The sequence below is a fragment of the Staurois parvus genome, unplaced genomic scaffold (assembly GCF_062004578.1).
Source record: "Staurois parvus isolate SC_StPar_1 unplaced genomic scaffold, SC_StPar_1.0 ptg000059l, whole genome shotgun sequence".
In the NCBI taxonomy this organism is placed as follows: domain Eukaryota; kingdom Metazoa; phylum Chordata; class Amphibia; order Anura; family Ranidae; genus Staurois; species Staurois parvus.
Genome location: NW_028317855.1, coordinates 8,993,992 through 9,015,430, shown reverse-complemented (window position 1 = coordinate 9,015,430; position 21,439 = coordinate 8,993,992). Strand labels below are relative to the sequence as shown.

Here is a 21,439-nt window from a genome sequence, read left to right as displayed (position 1 = left end):
GGCATTCCATAGACAGTAGAGTGCATTAAAATACAGTATTCAAAGAGAAAAAAGCCAGGAGGGTGGCCCCGTCATATAATCTATTATAATATAATAACATCATCATATTTTAATAAGGGGCCAGTGGTGGCATGTATCAAAGCACAGAATTCAGAGAGCTGATAATGATATCCATTTTCTGTTGATAATGACCCCCTAAATTTTCCAGTAATCTTGAAGTATACCCTCCTAAAAACCACACTTCTCTATTCATTCTACTCTTTTCTTGAATTGGAACGCAAAGCAATCTGCATTTCTAAACCTGGAAAAATATGTATCACCTGCAAATTTGTACAGTGCGGCAGATCTGTATAAATCAAAGATTATAATTACTGAACGTTAGGCAGTAAATTAATAAATGAGTAAACTAGTGTATTTAAGCTTTTTCTTGGGGTAATCTTTAAAGTGAAATTCCAGGCAAACAGCCTCTTAGACACTTAAAGTACACATATGCACAGTATGTTTACAGTGGTTCTCAAGGTATTTTTTTTGTCTAAAATAATAGAAGTTATACTTACCTGCTCTGTGCAATGGTACCTTCTCTTCTAGGGTCCCCTGACAGTGCTGTTCTTTCCTTCTCTTATCCAAATGCCTCCTCAGAAAGCCATGTGCTGAGGGGGCACTCATGTGGGTGCGCTTCCGATCTGGGTTTTGTGTATCCATAGACACACACAGCACAGCTTGGCCATGCCCCCTGCTCCCTCCTCACAGGACACATAGGCAACAGTGAGAGCATTGGCTTCTTTTACTGTCAGTTAAAAACTATGAAGCCAAAGTGGGGGTATGGCTGAGCCAGGCTGTGCGTGTCTATGGAGTCTAGCTTGGGAGCTCACCTTCATGAGTGCTTCCTCAGCCCAAACCCGACAAAGGGTCTAATCCTTCCATACGCTATCCAAAACTAAAAAACATTTGCGGTTTTATATACACTTTAATTAAGAAAATATCTATTTTAAAAACTTTATACAAGAGGTATAGTTTGTAGGGTTATTTGTGAAAATGTAACAGATGAACCCATGATGTTAGGAAAAATTTCAAATGGAATTAAACTGGTGGGGTGGACAGCCAGCGTTTGACATAATGGCCAAGGATACACTACAAACTTGCACAATATGGCACACTTACTTCTGGAAGTTCTTTCCACTAGTGATGCATTGTTTAAGCTCCCCGTTTCTACTCTGTTTTTTTCCTCACCTCTTCTGGATCTGGCTTGTTGTTTCTTCAACCATTGTGTGGGTATTCATGGTGTAACTCCTAGACATGCGGACTATACTAAAAATGAATTCCAGTCTGTGTAGATATTTATAAAAAAAAATGCTAGCAGTGAAACTTGCAAAAGCTCTTCTACTAAAAGATTACTTTCTGGCAAATGTTTCAATGTAGTAAAGGTTTCATTTCACATTATAATTGTCATAGTGGTGCTTTACTCAGACATAATATCACATATCGATACATGACTCTGATTGTATCCAGATCTAAGTCATAAAAAGTCAGTCTTTGCAGTGTGTGGTATTTAGTACTTGCAGGCACTGCAAATTTAGATTTCAGAAGCGTAGCAACTTTCTTTTATCCTCTTATTATGAATTTACTGTTGCTCTCCATGTACATCTGTCAATTGTATTTTAACATTCTATCTGCTGCCCAAAGCGCTCATAATGAGTAGAGACATGGCAGATGCTGCACCAATACAGCAGACTATAGTCGTCCTTAGGAACAAGTGATATCGAACCACGGGGGAACTTGTAAGCAAATAGCATCTTACAATGCACATGAAGAAAAGAAATAGAACACATGCCAATTCTTCCACAGGGTTGCATTCTTCAGGGAATTGTACAAGAAATTGTTGAAGAAATCACAAGTACTTCTTATATTGTTGTGAAACTGCAGAGCTGGGAAGCTGATCACCAAAAAAATGTCAACTACAAATGTAATATGGGTATTTAGATAAAATAAACTCAGCCTCAAATAAATACAAAAGTGAACTGTACCTTGGTATTCTGCAAATGATTTTGAAAAATGTTCCAATAGGTACCTTAATATTATATGTTGACTTGGCAGCTAGACATTACAGTGGGCAACATTTGTGTATGCATGCACTATATGGGTACAAAAAGGGTTTCGCTGTGTTGAGAGATGGTACATTTGAAAACCATTAGGCTCTAATACAGTACAGAGCAATGTGTGAAGTGTCTTAAACACTAGGAACCTTGACTAGCCTTACATCACATTGTTTAGGCGCATGCATCTACAGCAATTAGATATAATTACTAATTAATGTAAATGATGATTGTATAAAGAGTGACTATCACTGTGCTCATTGAGGGCAAAGTGGCAGTTTCTAAACATAAATTCCCTGGTGCATTAACACATTATGTTGTGTGTTAACATGTGTTAAGGCAGCTTGTTCAAAATCAAAGGACTGCCAATGCACTATAACAAGCTAAGAAAGCATGTGATCATCTTTTTCTAACACATACCGACTGCATGCATCCAGCAGCAGAGATGGCCAAATCTGCATATTTATATATATATATATATATACACTATATTGCCAAAAGTATTAGGACATCCCTACTTTTGGATTCAGGTGTTCCAATCACCTCCTTGGCCACAGGTGTATAAAATCAAGCACCTAGGCATGCAGACTGCTTCTGCAAACATTTGTGAAAGACTGGGTTGTTCTCAGGAGCTCGCTGAATTCCAGCATGGTACCATGATAGGTTGCCACCTGTGAAATAAGTCCATCTGTGAAATTTCCTTGCTACCAAATATTCCACGATCAACTGTTAGTGGTATTATAACAAAGTGGAAGCAACTGGGAACAACAGCAACTCAGCCACGTAAAATGACAGAGAGGAGTCAGTGCATGCTGACACGCACAGTACGAAGAAGTCCAAATTAACAAATCTTGTTTGCATATAAAATGTTGATTCTGGAAGGAAAGTAAAGATTTTCTGTCAAATCTGTTGTGGTGTACTCATGTATGCTGAGCAGTATGTGTGTGTGTGTGTCTATATATATATATATATATATATATATATATATATATATGGCATTGTCTTAAGCAAATCAATTATTAGAGATTTCAAATGCAAGGCAAAAAGTTATGGTATATTGCAAATTCAACATGTATAAAATCCCTTTAAATACCTTGCTTTCATTGAGAGCCCATTTATACTTCTGTGTTACAGTAATGCATGTGTTACAATGTGCATCACTCAATAAAAACTAAGGCCACACACCAGTAGGGTAGTGCACCTGTCAGGAAATGGATCACCTGCTGGTGGTACTCTGGTTCCCAAACCTGTAGATTGTAGGTCCAGTGTCCACCAGAATGTCTCTCAGCAGCCAGCAGTCTCTTACAATTAGTCATCATCTGATGCTGACTGATGGGAGGGTATTTAGTCCTTCATTTGCTACTCCATTTTGCCTCAGTGTTCTGCCTGCTTGCCCCTTATTCCTTGTCACCTGTTACGTTGTTACTTAGGTTGCTGTTTAGGTATTTTGCAATCTGGTTACGGTTCACTTGTATCTTCACATTTGCTGTGTGTTTTGTTTGCTAGTGTTTGGATGGGTCTTGTTTCACTGATATATATATATATATATATATATTGTGTATATTATAAAATAATAATAATAAAAACATCTTCCATAAATGTCTGGTAGTTTAGTAATATAGAATTGGCTGACAAGACTATATGGGTTGATTTACTAAAGGCAAATAGACTGTGCTCTGCTGACATCAAACTTCACCACATTCACTATGCTCTGTAGAAAATGCTATTGCTAGCTATTGCAATCCTATGCTCAGCATTTTGTGTTCCAAAGCTGACGGTAGGCTCATTGTAGATATTTTAGTTGCATTAGTAAGGAGTAACTTGCCACTACATAACAGACAATTTTCCCATTATAAAAGACTTTATGCTTTCTGCATTAAAAAAGATTAGTGCATATTTTCATATTATGTTTATATTGGAAATTTCCAATCCAGCACTGCACTTTCACTTGCATTAAATAAACGATGTCTTAAATTATATTAAGCATACAACAACTAAATACAGCTGTGCAGATTAATAAAACATACAATCTAGGTCTGCCGTATTGAACTTACATTTGATTTCTGCTTACCAGTTTGGTACCATTGTCTACAGACATAGCTATAACAAATAGCTTCAGTGATACATTAGAAATTTTTTCACCTGCCTGGCTTAGGGATCAGAACTATAAGCACCATACTCATAGAGTCCGGTAATTTAGAAGTCTGAAAATGGATTCGTAGATCGCCAGGAGATTTGGAACCAGAATCTCGGCGTACCGGGTATAGAATTCAAGAGGCAACCCATCTGTGCCTGGTGCCTTAGCAGGTTTAAATTTACCTATAGCTATTTCTATTTCCTCCTTAGTTAGTGGAGCTTCAAGCATATCAACTTGTTCTACTGACAATTTTGGAAATTAGATAGTATGTAAGTATTCCAACAATTGGTGTGGGATGGAAGTAACCCTAGAGGTATACACATCATGGAAGTGGTTAATTAATTCTGCTGCAACCAGCAATGGGTTGGACACCAGAGCACCCACGTCAGTTGTCAAAGTGATCACGACAGGGGTTTCTGGAGTCCATATGAGCCAGATATGCCAATAATTCACCAGGGCGTTCGACATGTTCAAAAATGCGTTGCCGCATGAAAAAGTTTTTGTTTGACCTTTTTATAGGTTAATTGGTCCACTAATCTAGTGTGCACTTTCAGATTGGTTAGCTGAGCAAGCTTGGGATCTGCAAGGTACTGATCTTGGACACTAGCAAGATGTGAACTAGCTTGTTGAAATACTAAGTTGGAGGTATGTTTAGTTCTAGATATGCTCGTAGTAAGGATAAGATGGGCATGATTTTGAAGGTTTCCCATACCATTAGAAGGGATACAGTATCATGATTTATTGTGAAAAAATGGGTCCATTCCTCACCAAAGGTGTCAGCATCAGAAATGGCTGTAAGACAGAAGGGGTTTAAGTGCCATGGTGGGATGGGTGGTTTCTTGTAATTCAATAGGGGGCATGGCCTCACAATATTCTGGGACAAAACCTGCCTTTAAAAGTCTGGGACCTAAAGTCGTGGACAGAGCGATAAAGTCAGTCCTGGAAAAGGTGGAATGTGTGGCAGAAAAACAGGATAATTCCCATAGTTGGGGATAGAGAGGTCTCCAGGTATCAATGAGACCAAACTCAGTTAAGAGACGACTAAACCGTGTTTCCTTTGTGTTTGAGGAAGGTGATGTTAGTTGGTTGAATCGATCCAGTGAATGATTGAGGACTGTGTAAAAATCCCCATCCAAATTGCAGGTATTGAGGCATACTGGGACATAAAACTAAAACTGTCTGAGTACAGCGGAATTGTAAGGAGCAGGAACATACCAGGCTAACAGCAGCAGAGGGAGATACATACCGTACATGTAAAAAAAAATACCGGTCCTCAGCATCCAACACAACATTCAATGGCTCAAAATGTACTGATTTTGCAATCAGTATAGATATTCCTCTAGAATAACTAGCGTGAGTAGCATGGAAGGTCCATCCTATCCAGGGTCTCTGTAGGGCTTTCTGCAGGTGACCATCTATGTGAGTTTCAACTAGGGCCATTATGTCAACCCTTTTTTTTTTAAGATAAATTAGCACCGCAGTTCGTTTTAATTTAGCATGAAGATCACGGACATTCCAAGTGAGACATTTTAGTTGGGCCATAAAGGTGCAGTAAAAATATTCAAGAGCCAGTGTATCTGTGCCAGGACCCTCAGAAACTACCTGGGCAAGTGTTGAAGTGCAGTCATCATACAGGGGAGTATCCCCACCCCTACAGCACTAACAGACATAGAATAATAGATCACATATATCTCATACATTGTCACCAAAATGTAAAGAACCCTAGCCCTCCCAGCTCTGCACACACCCCAACTTGTGCGAGCATTAGTCCAAAACTGTGCACCAAACATCTGGAAGATGAATAATCTCTGAAAAACAAGACAAGGTGGTAGGTTCAAGATCCAGTGAGCTAGCAGCCATCCCATAGGGGATAAAGCACTGGCCATGTAGTACTGCTGAAGGACATCTGGAAGGAGCATACGGCATCAAATATAGTTCAAAGGTGGTCCAGAAGTGCCCCTCTAGGATATGTTAGAAAGGGGGGGGTCTGGGAAAGTGGTTCCATGTATGTGGTTGACAAATGACATAGATCCTATACGTACATATAGCACCCAAAATAGCAAAGATGAAGAGCCATCCATAATGACCAGGAGGGGTTATGTGACAGGAGGATATCCCGTAGTGGCTATGCATTTGTCATCTAGAAACAGCAATTAAATACATAACGAACAAAAAGTAAAAGAAAACAAAATGTAGGTGAAAGGCCAGGTTCAGGAGGGGTCCAGACAATCCAGCCATGTGTTGGCAGCCTCAAAAAAGTGTACGTGGTCTTCTCCAACCAAACAGAGATGTGCCAAGTACAGCATGGCATACTTAAGATGGTGGACTCTACGGTGTTGTTTAACAGGTAGAAATCTATTACAGCGATGTATCTCTGCAGAGAACTTAACTTCTTTTATTTTAGATGTAAGTGATGTTTAACAGGCTGAGATAGCTTACAATACCCTAGCTATCTCTGTTGGTGTGGATTCCTGATGAGTAGAGGAGCCACCATCTTCCCCTGGCACCTCCCGTTCTTTATGTCTGTATTTGCCCAGTTTAGCGCTGGCATCTGTTGTTTTCAGAGGAGGAGACATGCTTAGTGCTATTAAGCTAACCCTCTGGTGATGGATCAGAGAAGCTGCTGCATGATGCACAGGATAGTTGAGAGGATAAATCTTCAGCGGAGCTCTGCTCACTCGGGACCTACACCATGTCGTGCCAGGCCACACCACGCCACCCGCTATGCCAGCATTTTAAACAAACATTTTTCTATTTAGGTTAAAATGGGTAATTCGAAAGCCTGTATGGGCCTCAGAACAGTGTAGGTGAAAGACGGTATTTACAAAGACAATACAGACCTGCAGTAATGTAGCCACTGGTTATTTTGCAGATGGATGACCTAATGTTGTAAATTAAGTGCTCTTCTTATCCATATATAAGTTAAAATATGTCAACAATATCCATTCTATGTTAGTAACATTTAAACTTTTAAAGTATTATTTGTATACATGAAATTCAACAAATGTTTTGCTTTTTCAATTGGAGAATAATGTGTTTCTAGTAAATGGTCCATTAGTGCCCTAATGTATTGGAACCATATTTTTCATTGGTCCAGAGGCACCGTTACTGTTTCAGTTTATTCAGCAAGAATCTTATATAACAAGGAATTACTTTCCCAAAACTAACTTTTTCTTTACCGAGTATCATCTTCAAAAATTTGAATAATTCTTATTTATAGACTATTTATGGATATTTATTGAAGAGATATGTTCTGCAAAACTGTATTGTACAGTATATTGATATTTGTAGGCAGGTACACTCATACTCACATGTGACACTACACTGCCAAGGCCAGGTGGTGCATTTTAGGTACAACTGAGCTGGTGTTTTACAGTGGAGTACAAACACTAAATTAAACTCAATAAACAATATTAAAATGATCAAAAATGTAACTTCTGAAAAAATAAAAAATTACATACATCATATAATGCAGTCTGTCTGTAACATGCAGAGACACTGTCACATTGCCCATGCAGGATAAAGTGAAAATGTCTTTGTAAAGGGCCTCCCACTATAGTTATGCCCACCATACCAGCCCTTCCTTGCAGCTCCAGCTTCCATTGTACTGGTATCACGTCAGTCAACCAATGGCTCCCACTGCTCTTAGTGTAGCCTGTGAGAGCAGGAAATGGCTACAGAGGAACTACTACCAGGTACAGCGCTAGATTCGTAAAGGACCCAGCTAAGTGTTTGGGGGGGGATAGCGGGATGTTCTTTACCTTAAGGCAGGGAATGTATTCAGGTAAATACCCCTAGACTACCCCCCACTACCTCTCCTACCCCTCCCCCCATCCCTAAACCTGGCTCCATATCACTGCTGCATTACTGTCTTTAGCTTCATCACTGCTCCCCCCACTTCCTGATTTCACAGGAGAAACTGAGGGCAGTGGAGCCATAGGCTCCTTTTGCATTCATTAAAATCCTGTGAAGAAGGGAGGGGGACAGGGGCATGGCTTACCGGGGTTATGCGTGTCTATGGACACACACAGCCCAGCTCAGCACCCAACAAGGGCACACACATATACATAGGGGCCATCTTAGCACATGGCTTGCTACAAGGGGCACCCGAAGGAAGAACCAGCTGGGACTGCCAGAACAGGAGGAAAGCAACCTTTATGTGCAATATCATTGGACAGAGCAGGTAAGCATAACCTCTTTTGTTATTTAAAAATGTCTTTAGTATCATTTAAGGGTACGTATTGTAAATTCTGATACCTACCAAGTTAGAACAGCAAGCTGAAATACCCCATGACCAGTCTGCAGGACTGACAAGCATATAGAACCAATTCAGTTTCCTTGTTTTACATGACAGCGTTACTTTAATTGCAAGTATCTTAAAAAAAGACCTGTTATGTATCTCAAGTGTTCCTAAGATTTTGTTTTCATTCTTTTTGTGACAATGTTGAAGAAAGAATTTGCTTTCAACTTCAAAGAACCTTTCAAAAGCATTGAAAATCGTAGCAGCTATGCCCTGTCCTATTTCATTCGCAACCTATTGGCAATATCAAGAATAACATTTTGTAGGCAGCTTGAGTTATTAGATTTTTCATGTAAATGCCATAGACTATTGCAATTTTCAGTTCAATGCTCCCGTTGAACTGTATATGCATTTGCAGAAAATGGATTTTATTGTCACATTCTGTGTTAAAATTCAAGAAATATAACAGCAAAGCTAGATCATCAAGGGGAAAAGGAGACTTTTTTAACGCATCAGCATTCATTACTTCGTTGGCTTCTACTGACAAAATAACTATTGGTTGGTTTTATCAACATTTATTGTATATTTTTGTACTGTAGGTAAACAGTGGGGCAGCATTATTTATTTTATAAGTAAGTTCTTTTGTAAAAATCACTGCTAACCTACTGTATCGTAGTGTAATAAAATGTCTCGATGAATATATAATAACATTTCATAGTTATTCTGTACGGTTGGTTCAGCAAGCATGATTTACAGAATTACATTACATAGTATAAAATTGTTATTAAAGCTTAGATCATGTACAGTATTCAACAGATATGTACATCTCATCAATTCTCTGTCTCAGCTATAAAAAAGAATGTATTCATGATCACCTATTTGTTTCTGCTGCTATTAAAGCAATGGGTATATTCAAATATTCAAGTGGGATACATTAAGGATAGAGTGAACTAAACCACCCTCAGTACCTATCAGAATACCAGTGGCTTCTTAAATTTCACAGACCGCAGCAAGGATATCTTTGCATATGAATTAATAGCTCTGTCCCTGCTACTATGAGTGGTTGTATTCCTCTTGATGTGTTACCAAAAGTATATAAAATACCAAAATGATATAAATACTAAAACCTATAACTAGTGGGCATATAACTGATTTTCTCAGTATTCCCCAATATTAAGCTCTTGGCGCTGGTGGAACGCAAATGTGTGGCCTCCTGACGTCTGGGCCTAGATGCCGAGCAGCCACACATTTGCGTTCTATTAAAAAAAAAACATATGTGCTGAGAGCGTGCGCCCTGCACACTCCCAGCACACGTGTCCAGTACTCACGGAAAGGTCCCGATCTCCTCTTTCGATCAGGACCTTTCCCGATCATGTGACCGGCGTGATGATGTGTCACGGCAGTCACATGACCCTAAACCCGCCTCTCGGCTTCTGAAACCCTTAAAGGACCGGGAGATGCTGGCGCCAAGGGGTTAAAAACCTTAAAATATCTCTACCAATTAATGTTATACTGTACATTCTTTAATATTACATTTATTTGTTATTTACTGTGTAGATGACCACAGCCTCAAAATGTATCTAATCAACCAACTTATTTTAAGGAATAATGGAGCTAATAGATCCTGCAGGGTGATTGGTCAGGAAAATCAGCTCCATTCAGTGATTCAAGGAGTCCATGAGTCTATTTTTTCCTAGTTTGGGTTCATTTCTTGCATTTATGAATTTAAAAATGCAAAAAGTACAAATTAGAAATTTAGAATTTCTACAGTCATAGTAAACCATTATTATAAAAAAAATCAGCTAAATTTGACTCATGTAATAGGCTGTATCTAATCATGTTATAATCCGATAAGTGCGACTGTAGTTATAAAATTGACTAGCAGAGGCTTTGATGTGGGTGAATGGTACTAATGTGTGTGCAAGAAAAGTTAAAAATAGAGCAGTAAAGCAATAGGGATCAAAGGGGATAATTTACTAAAGCAGTAATTTTAGATGTAGAGTATTATATTTAGAGTTTTGAAAAAAATAATGGACAGCTGTTATTGTAGTATTCCCAATGCACAGGATGTATACACTGATAAACATATTAACCGCTTGCCGCCCTGCCACTGTGTATATACGTGTGCAGGGCGGCAGTGGAGCGCAAAACCACGTTTAAAAACGGGTTCCGCGCTCCCGACACTTTCGCCGGCAGGGGGCGCGCGCGCGCGCTCCCGCCGACCCGCGGGTGACACTATTTGATCCAGGAGGGATCAATCATTAGATTTCAGCCAGTGATTTCTGGCTGAAATCACATGATCGGTCCCTGTCCTATCCTGTCCTGTGTTGACATACACAGGGCAGGATATGATGTCATTCTTCTCTGCCTGGACACATTCCGTTCTAGACAGAGAAGAAGACATCCAAAAAGTGAGTACACAAGCACTACACTACAGTTAGCACACTCTAGGACACATTTAACCCCCTGATCGCCCCCCCCCCTCCAGTTAACCCTTCACTGCCCTGTCACCAGTGTTACTGATCAGTGAAGCGATTTTTACTGATCAGTGTCGCTGGCGACTTCCGATAGAGTTAGCGCCCCTCCCAGATAGCGCCAGATTGCCCGCCAGTACACCAGTAATCCCGTTTAACCCCTTGATCGCCCCCCCCCCCTCCAGTTAACCCCTTCACTGCCCTGTCACCCAGTGTCACTGATCAGTGAACCAATTTTTACAGATCACTGTATCAGTGTCGCTGGCGACTTCCGATAGAGTTAGCGCCCCTCCCAGATAGCGCCAGATTGCCCGCCAGTACACCAGTAATCCCGTTTAACCCCTTGATCGCCCCCCCCCTCCAGTTAAACCCTTCACTGCCTGTCACCCAGTGTCACTGATCAGTGAACCAATTTTTACTGATCACTGTATCAGTGTCGCTGGCGACTTCCGATAGAGTTAGCGCCCCTCCCAGATAGCGCCAGTTTGCCCACCAGTACACCAGTAATCCCGTTTAACCCCTTGATCGCCCCCCCCCCTCCAGTTAACCCCTTCACTGCCCTGTCACCCAGTGTCACTGATCAGTGAACCAATTTTTACTGATCACTGTATCAGTGTCGCTGGCGACTTCCGATAGAGTTAGCGCCCCTCCCAGATAGCGCCAGATTGCCCGCCAGTACACCAGTAATCCCGTTTAACCCCTTGATCGCCCCCCCCCCAGTTAAACCCTTCACTGCCCTGTCACCCAGTGTCACTGATCAGTGAACCAATTTTTACTGATCACTGTATCAGTGTCGCTGGCGACTTCCGATAGAGTTAGCACCCCTCCCAGATAGCGCCAGTTTGCCCGCCAGTACACCAGTAATCCCGTTTAACCCCTTGATCGCCCCCCCCCCCCCAGTTAACCCCTGCACTGCCCTGTCACCAGTGTCACTGATCAGTGAACCAATTTTTACTGATCACTGTATCAGTGTCGCTGGCGACTTCCGATAGAGTTAGCGCCCCTCCCAGATAGCGCCAGATTGCCCGCCAGTACACCAGTAATCCCGTTTAACCCCTTGATCACCCCCCCTCCAGTTAACCCCTTCACTGCCCTGTCACCAGTGTCACTGATCAGTGAACCAATTTTTACTGATCACTGTATCAGTGTCGCTGGCGACTTCCGATAGAGTTAGCGCCCCTCCCAGATAGCGCCAGTTTGCCCGCCAGTACACCAGTAATCCCGTTTAATCCCTTGATCGCCCCCCCCCCCAGTTAACCCCTGCACTGCCCTGTCACCAGTGTCACTGATCAGTGAACCAATTTTTACTGATCACTGTATCAGTGTCGCTGGCGACTTCTGATAGAGTTAGCGCCCCTCCCAGATAGCGCCAGCTTGCCCGCCAGTACACCAGTAATCCCGTTTAACCCCTTGATCGCCCCCCCAGTTAACCCCTTCACTGCCCTGTCACCAGTGTCACTGATCAGTGAACCAATTTTTACTGATCACTGTATCAGTGTCGCTGGCGACTTCCGATAGTGTTAGCGCCCCTCCCAGATAGCGCCAGTTTGCCCGCCAGTACACCAGTAATCCCGTTTAACCCCTTGATCACCCCCCCAGTTAACCCCTTCACTGCCCTGTCACCAGTGTCACTGATCAGTGAACCAATTTTTACTGATCACTGTATCAGTGTCGCTGGCGACTTCCGATAGTGTTAGCGCCCCTCCCAGATAGCGCCAGATTGCCCGCTAGTACACCAGTAATCCCATTTAACCCCTTAATCTCCCCCCCCCAGTTAACCCATTCACTGCCCTGTCACCAGTGTCACTGATCAGTGAACCGATTTTTACTGATCAATGTATCAGTGTCGCTGGCGACTTCCAATAGAGTTAGCGCCCCTCCCAGATAGCGCCAGATTGCCCGCCAGTACACCAGTAATCCCGTTTAACCCCTTGATCACCCCCCCCCTCCAGTTAACCCCTTCACTGCCCTGTCACCAGTGTCACTGATCAGTGAACCAATTTTTACTGATCACTGTATCAGTGTCGCTGGCGACTTCCGATAGTGTTAGCGCCCCTCCCAGATAGCGCCAGTTTGCCCGCTAGTGCACCAGAAATCCCATTTAACCCCTTGATCGCCCCCCCCCCAGTTAACCCCTTCACTGCCCTGTCACCAGTGTCATTGATTACAGTGAACAGATTTTTACTGATCACTGTATTAGTGTCACTGGTGACTTCCGATAGTGTTAGCGCCCCTCCTAGATAGCGCCAGTTTGCCCGCTAATGCACGGGATTTTTTTTACCAAAAACATGTAGCAGAATACATTTTGGCTTAAATTTATGACTAACTTTGAGTTTACGATATATTTTTTATAGCTGAAAGTAGAAAATATTGTTTTTTTTCAAAATTTTTGTGGTTTTTTTGTTTATAGCGCAAAAAATAAAAAGCGCACAGGTGATCAAATACCACCAAAAGAAAGCTCTATTTGTGTGAAAAAAAGGACGTAATTTTCGTTTGGGTGCAGCATTGCATGACTGCGCAATTATCATTTGAGTTAGTGCAGCGCTGTATAGCAAAAAAAGGCATAAATTACAGTATCTATACCATAGTTTGTAGACGCTATAACTTTCACACAAAGCAATCAATATACACTTATTGGGATTTTTTTTACCAAAAACATGTAGCAGAATACATTTTGGCTTAAATTTATGACTAACTTTGAGTTTACGATATATTTTTTATAGCTGAAAGTAGAAAATATTGTTTTTTTTCAAAATTTTTGTGGTTTTTTTGTTTATAGCGCAAAAAATAAAAAGCGCACAGGTGATCAAATACCACCAAAAGAAAGCTCTATTTGTGTGAAAAAAAGGACGTAAATTTCGTTTGGGTACAGCATTGCATGACCGTGCAATTATCATTTGAATTAGTGCAGCGCTGTATAGCAAAAAAAGGCATAAATTACAGCATCTATACGATAGTTTGTAGACGCTATAACTTTCACACAAAGCAATCAATATACACTTATTGGGATTTTTTTTACCAAAAACATGTAGCAGAATACATGTTGGCTTAAATTTATGACTAACTTTGAGTTTACGATATTTTTTTTATAGCTGAAAGTAGAAAATACTGTTTTTTTTCAAAATTTTCGTGGTTTTTTTGTTTATAGCGCAAAAAATAAAAAGCGCACAGGTGATCAAATACCACCAAAAGAAAGCTCTATTTGTGTGAAAAAAAGGACGTAAATTGTGTTTGGGTATAGCATTGCATGACCGCGCAATTATCATTTGAATTAGTGCAGCGCCAAACAGCAAAAAAAGGCCTGGTCATTAAGGGGGGTAAATCCTCTGGGGCTCAAGTGGTTAATAAACCATTGGGTAAAAAAAAAAAAGAAAAAACTGAAAACAACAATAAGAGGCAAACTTATTGGAGAGAGTCAGACAGAATGTGATCAACTTCTTATAGTACCATATCTAGATCCAGCATGAGAAGATTCACAAAGATTCACATGATCAGCATATCCATGATACAAAGCAATTAAATAAATAAATAAAGGCCATTATCCAGAAGAACCGTCATAAAACATTCATAGTTGCCAAATCTGATCAGATTAGTCTCTGTAAAAATTGTTATTGCTTTGATGATTTCAAAAAGCTAAAGGAGTACATTTCTTCCTTGTATGTGGTCATACTCCCTATCTGACTTAAGGGAATAACGGAATATATCCCTGAGCCTGATTGGGAACACAAGCTACGATGAATATCTTACAGCCTTTGAGACTCTGTAAAAACCCATTGGTTGCCATAGTTTTATATCCAAAGTCCTTCTGAGTGCTAAAGTAGCTTGCAGTGTTTTCTAGTCCATGTTCTATACACAATACATAGTACGTGTCACTGTGGAGGTAGATACAGCACTAGCTTTGGGAAGAAAGAAGAGGTTTTTTGCCATAAGAATTAGGTGGCCAAGAGTCATGTCAAAAGAAATTGTGCCACCTGTTTACTATGTAAAAAAAAAACTGGTGTGCATTTCAATTCACATATTGTACACAGTCTTTAATATTATCTGCTGTTTAATCTTATTACCAAATCACGTTATTTTATTGTTATAATCATGTCTTACTAACCAATAACTATATATGATTTGAATATGCTACCGAATATTTGTATGAATTATTAATATTTCTAACATAAAAGGTCATTGATGTACAGTACATCATTGTGCAAGATTATTATTATTAAGAGCATTGCTGTTTTCCTTACATACAATGATGAGATGTCTGCATATTCGAATAAGCTGCACAATAATTATCTCCATAAAAAAAAAAAATTCAAGGAGTCCGTCTGTTTGACTGCCTTGTTATTGTCTAAAAACATCTATTTGCAAGATAATGTTGCTCCTCTCCCTCTGCAAGAATTTCCATGCAAATAAGATCTGCTTTATGCATCATTACCAAAACCACGTAGCATGGAAATAAAACAGTGCTTCCTGTAGTACATTTCAGAAAATCAGTCTTTGCTTTGACCTGCTATAAATTTGACAGCACTCCTATGATGGGTACCAGAAAAATGGAAAGTGAAAATTAAAAAGTAAATATTTTATTAGCTCTGAATGATAGCATGCACATTTCATATGCTTCAAGTTTAAGACATGGTTTTGATCATTCTGAAAGCCATACTCCTAGTTACAGCAGGAAATAGGACATGACTCACCTGGTTTTTTAGCTTATTACAGTTGAGATTAGTGTAAAATAAATGGAATATATATTATAGAAGAGGCCAATACACAATACACTTAAAATAACTTTTTAGCATCAGAATGTTAATAAAGGTAATAGATTAGTTAATTGAGCACCTTTGTAATGTGTTCTTGTCTTCTAATTTGTATTCCAATTTGTATTCCAATGCAAAGAGTATAGGGATGGTCAAAGAATTAGATCAGCATGAATCTGATGTTTTCCTCGCTCCATGCACATGATGATGACTTTGGGTATTAGACTATTGTTTTCAGCTGCTTGCTTGTTATCCAGACCAATGAAACATTGCCTGATCTAATAAAGCATTTAATTATCCTACATAATGCAAAGCTGTGTCCGCATTTCAGCTAAGTAAATAAACAAAGTGAATCAGTTGCATGCTTCTAAGAAAAGGTTTTAACAACTTAAGCATCCAAAGTGTTTCCATAAGGATTCAATAAATCAGGTAAAATCCCATCTGGATGTATATAAATCTGTAAAAAATGTATGTTTTTTTATTCATATGCCCTTCGTCATCAGTGAGATTCGCTGTCAGTTACTGTCCTTAACACGGACCAATTAGACTTTTGCCTGCTAATTTGGGTCCAAACGTCCATGCACATTAAGCAGCTGAAGAAAATGCCAGAGTTTATGCGTTTTTATTGGTATTTGTTTTTTTAAGTTCTTTTTCCAAAACATTTCCCTCTGATAATTTTTCACTATATTCAATTTACAATTGAAAATGCCAAACACTGCATTTATGTCTAATTAGGTGCATTTAGCTTTTTTTCTGCCCGAAAGCTGCTCTCAAAAACATACTTGTGATTTTTTTTTTCCAGCCTGAAAACGGTTCTCTACAAGTATTCCTGTAAATGCCCAAATGTTCATGGATCCGTGGTGAAAGGAAAGGAAATTAAATCATCTACGGGCTGCCTTAGGCAGCCTATACATTGTTCATTTTTTTTCCCGACAGATAGAAAATGCCTTGATTCCCCCAACCACTGTTTTGATGTGGATGGGGGAATCTCATCTGTTGTGGTATTGTATTCTGACAGTGGGGGGGCCTTCTCCCCCTCAGAATACAATGATCAGTGTTGGCAGCCATAGCTGGCGACACTGATCGTTTGGGAAAAACCCGACAGGCTGGTTGTACACAGCGTTGGCATTCTATTACTATAAACAAACAGATCTACTTACGGGATCAGCAGTTAAAAATTCTATGAAAAAAATACAAACTGCTACTGACAGATTGCACCCTATCTGTCATATTTGCTTTTGCCCTTGTTCATAGTTCTACTTTGAAAATGTAAACCTTATGATTTTGTTTATGTAAGCAGTAAACTCTGCATTAATGGGATTAGAAATCTGAGGACTAGAAATATGTAGTGAATTTTTTTCAGGATGCAAGGATTTTCTTGCTTGTAATATGTGCATCATTAAATATTTCATACTGAATGATTCGTTATGTATCACTGACTACACAGCTTTTCTTTATTGCTCATTGTATTTGCTAGAAAAGTGCATTTTTATAAATGATATGTAAACTGTAGCCTTTGTTTATACATTAAATAAATTGGAGATGTTGCTCTTGATGTCTGCCTGATGTGTCAGTGATGCAGACTAGTATGGTGCTTTGCTGTATATCAGATAAATACCATTAACAATAAACAAAGATAATAGCCTATTAGTCATCTTGCATGAAATGTATTTAAAAGCGAGTGATGTTTTAAATGTTCATTTCTGAATACTAAACTGCAGCATAATGCCTCTGAACATTTATGTGACATCCACATAAATAACAAATGAGCTCATTACTATGCATATTTTTAAATGAATACAAAATCAATTATTAATCTAATAATCCCTTGGAGCTGTGAAAAGTTTATTCTGTACACTGTTGAGAGAGTGTGCTTAAATAAGTAGTAAGGAGCCTTTGTCTGATTCTACAATCTTTTGCCCTTTATGTCATAAAAAAAAAAAACAATTAACCAATTATTGCTCTGAATAAGTACAGTAGGACAAATTTATAACTTAAAACTGTAAAATAAGTGCTTGTGTACAATAAAGCCATCAAGTAATTTAATAACCTGCCTTAGAAAAATAATGGTAGCAATTGATGACCATGTGTAGTAGAGATACACTTGTCTTTCCAATAGGCAGCCCTAATGCTATTATATGATTTTGATTAGCTTGGAATTATATAGTGCCATCATATTCTATTGCACTATATCATAATTTCAAGGACACATGTGGTATGTGTTAATCTTCCAGGACCTTCATAGATATAAGAAGATCAACTCGCAATCCCATATACAATGTAATCTGCAGTAATTCTTATTGCTTTATTGAAGTAATTATGAATGAAAGTGTTGCAATCCCACAAGAGTCCCTGTGTCATTCATAACACTGAATCACTATAGAGTCAATCATTTTCTGGTTGAAGGCAGTATGCTTAAGGAAAGGGGGAGTATTTGCTTTGCAGACAGGGCTCTTTTTAATGAAAAGGAAGACAGGACGGACTAGTCATCATTTTTTTAACTCTGTTCCGGGGTCCTCAAACTCATTATCTCACCAACTCTTTCATAAAGTTTTAGATTATTAATTGACTTACACCTTTTTTTATTAATAATTCTTAATTTGTTATTCCAAAAGTAGAGAAATACCCCTTGTACATGTGTGAGTTTGCAGTGACATTTTTTCATTTGCAGTGACATTTTTTCATTTACATTTAGATATTAGTGCTATTCATAACTAAACTTGGTGTTAACTGAATGCGGGAGACACCCTTGGGGGTCAGTACTGACCACTTTAACCGCCTCCCGCCCGCCATATAAGGAAATTATGGGCGCAATGAGGTTCTCTCGTTCTGGGAGGATGTTATATGACGTCCTTCCACTCTAACTGCGCGTGCCTGGCTCCAGGAGCGCGCAGCGTGGTGATCAGTGGTGTGCTGTGTCCCTCGGACACAACAAATCACCGATCAACAAAAAGAGCCGAAGATGTCGGCTCAGTCATGTGATCAGCTGTGTCCAATCACAGATGATTGCATGTAAATAGGGAAATGCCGGTTATCAGCATTTCTCTCCTCACGAGCTGTCACACTTTCCTCAGAGGGGACATGTACACTGATCATTAGGGCACTGATGATCAGTGTGCCCTGATGATCAGTGTAGCCCCAGCAGTGCCACCTGTCAGTGTCCATCAATGCCAGCTGTCAGTGCTCATCAGTGCCACCTGCCAGTGCCCATCAGTGCCTCATCAAAGCCACATATCAGTGCCTACCAGTACACATCAATGCCACATGTCAGTGCCCATATGAGCTGCCTTTCAGTGTCACCTATCAGTGCTGCCAGTCAGTGCCACCTATCAGTGCTGCCAGTCAGTGCCAACTATCAGTGCCAGTCAGTGTCGCCTATCAGTGCGCATCAGTTCTGCCTATCAGTGCCCGTCACTGCTGCCTATCAGTGCCACCTAACAGTGCCAGTCAGTGCTGCCTAACAGTGCCAGTCAGTGCCACCTATATCAGTGCCAGTCAGTGCCGCCTATCAGTGCCACATATCAGTGCTGCCTATCAGTGCCAGATGTGGGTGCTGCCTTTCAGTGCCCATCAGTGATGCCTGTCAGTGCCCATCAGTGCCACCTACCAGGGCCTTCTCATCAGTGCCCATCAGTGCTACCAAAATGTTATAACAAAAACTAAGAAAAAACTTTTTTTTTTCTAAATTTTCAGTTGTTTTTGGTTTGTTTAGCAAAAAATAGAAAACCCAGAGGTGATTAAATACCACCAAAATAAAGCTCTATCTGTCTCAAAAAAATTATAAAAATTTCATATGAGAACAGTGTTGCATGACTGCGCAATTGTCATTCAAATTGCGACAGCGCTGAAAGCTGAAAATTGGCCTGGGCAGGAAGGGGATATAAGTGCCCTGTAGGCAAGTGGTTAAAGACCTCTGTTCTAATAAATAGGAAAAAGGAGGGCTGGAAACATTCTGATTTTGTTTCATATATATTTACATATATGCAGTATATTTTTATACAACTATTTTTTCAAAGTAATTAATAGAACTGTTATCCAGACGACATGCACTTGCAGCATTGGTGTCACACTGTGGGCAACTCCTCATTTATGCACAAACTCTTATGGTAATGATGATGTGGCAGAGCCCTGGTGCTTTTCAACTTGGTGGTTTTAGAAGGGTGAAGGGCAGACAAGCTGTATCAACATGGCAGGGAGAACATGATTGTTGTCTTCAATCCACTGTGAAACCAGCTGGACTGTGCTTGGTTGGAAGCTTTGGAAGGCAAAATTGTTTTCTAAATCATTAAATAAAAGTATCCAAACTGGCATATTCATCTGCCAAATCTGTGGAAATATTGGGGAAGATATGTACTGTCTGTGATCCTGCCCAATGACAGATTTAGTTTGGATAAACTGACTAGTTCTTCTCCATTCATTATCAATACAATCTAAGAGAGAACAGTGCTTTATTCTTCAATGTAGATCAAACAATTGATCGGAATTTAAAACATATGAAGGAGATTTCACTAACAGCAAAACATTTGTTTTTCTTTAAAATTATCCCCCTTGGGCTTTAGAACAAAATCTTTATAATCCATAAAATGCATATTACATAAAATGCTCTTTTATAAGGACATATGCATTTTTCAAAGCAATTAATGTATTCATGTAACTAAATTCATGTAAATATATATATTCTGTAAGTGGAGTTTGGGTGGATTAGAAAAAAACCTCATCACGCTCTATCCAGGTGTGTATTGGATATGTAAGGAGAACTGGTGTTGCGGCTGGAATTTCTATAAGCACGACACATAGTTTGTAAAGCATGCTGGCACCCAACCATGGAACTGTATGGAACACTTTATTGCAAACCAGGGTAAAACATCACACATGCATTTTGTTTACCATGATGGAGTGCTGACTTACTTTACTAGATTTGGGTGGATTTGGCCTTGAAATTTTGAGATTTGAGACTTTAGGGGTGATTTACTAATTTACTTTTCAAGGGAGTTTTCATTTTGCAAGTAAATGTGTTGAAAATTCACTTTGCAAAGAATACCCAGTCATGTTCAGGGAAAAATAAAACAATATTTGTGTTTGCACATAACTGGATGATGGAGAAAATTCCTTTGCAAAGTGAACAGCCTATTTGGTTTTATTAAATCAACCCCATTAAACTAATAGGATGCATGACCAAATGCATTTATATTAGGCACAATGGTTCATAACAGTTCAAGGTCATGTAAGTGTGTAAATCCTCAGTTCACAGAAACTCAAGAATTGGAAACATAAGACCCAATTCACAAAAAAACTAACATTGTTTGCTAATGTATTATTCTTTTGTTTGTATATAGTAAACTCACAAAAATTGTCACATCTTTTTTTGTTCCTAAAATATAGCTAGCATCGTAAGAACAGTGAAGTTGATGTACTAACAGTGAATAGGCTGTTCACTCTCAAGGGAAGTTTACTTTGCGAGGCGATTTTCCAAAGAGCTTAGTGCATGTAGTGAAATTTTACAATTCAAAGATTACCCTGTCATGTACAAGGAAAATGAGGGAAAAAAACTGTATTTTTCTTCCACAAGAATGGATGATGGAGGCAGAGCTTCACTTCACTCTGGGGAAAATTCCCTTGCAAAGTGAACAGTCTATTTTCATTTAGTAAATCAACCCCAGGGGCGGACTGACAACTCATGGGGCCTCTGGGCAATTGGGGATCATGGGGCCCCTGTGTCCGTGCCCAAACTCAAAAAAGCCTATGAA

At 39.7% G+C, this 21,439-nt stretch overlaps 1 protein-coding gene and 1 long non-coding RNA gene across 3 annotated transcripts in view; one reads left to right on the top strand and one right to left on the bottom strand.

The window, feature by feature from the left end:
* LOC149469808 (uncharacterized) overlaps nucleotides 1–16,130 on the bottom strand; it is a 162,357-nt gene extending 146,227 nt beyond the window's left edge. The window contains exon 1 of the long non-coding RNA XR_016311504.1: nucleotides 15,775–16,130. This is a non-coding gene — a long non-coding RNA (uncharacterized LOC149469808). The remainder of the gene's footprint in view (nucleotides 1–15,774) is intronic.
* Nucleotides 1–21,439, top strand: part of PACRG (parkin coregulated) — an 816,916-nt gene that overhangs the window by 380,668 nt on the left and 414,809 nt on the right. The window lies entirely within an intron of this gene.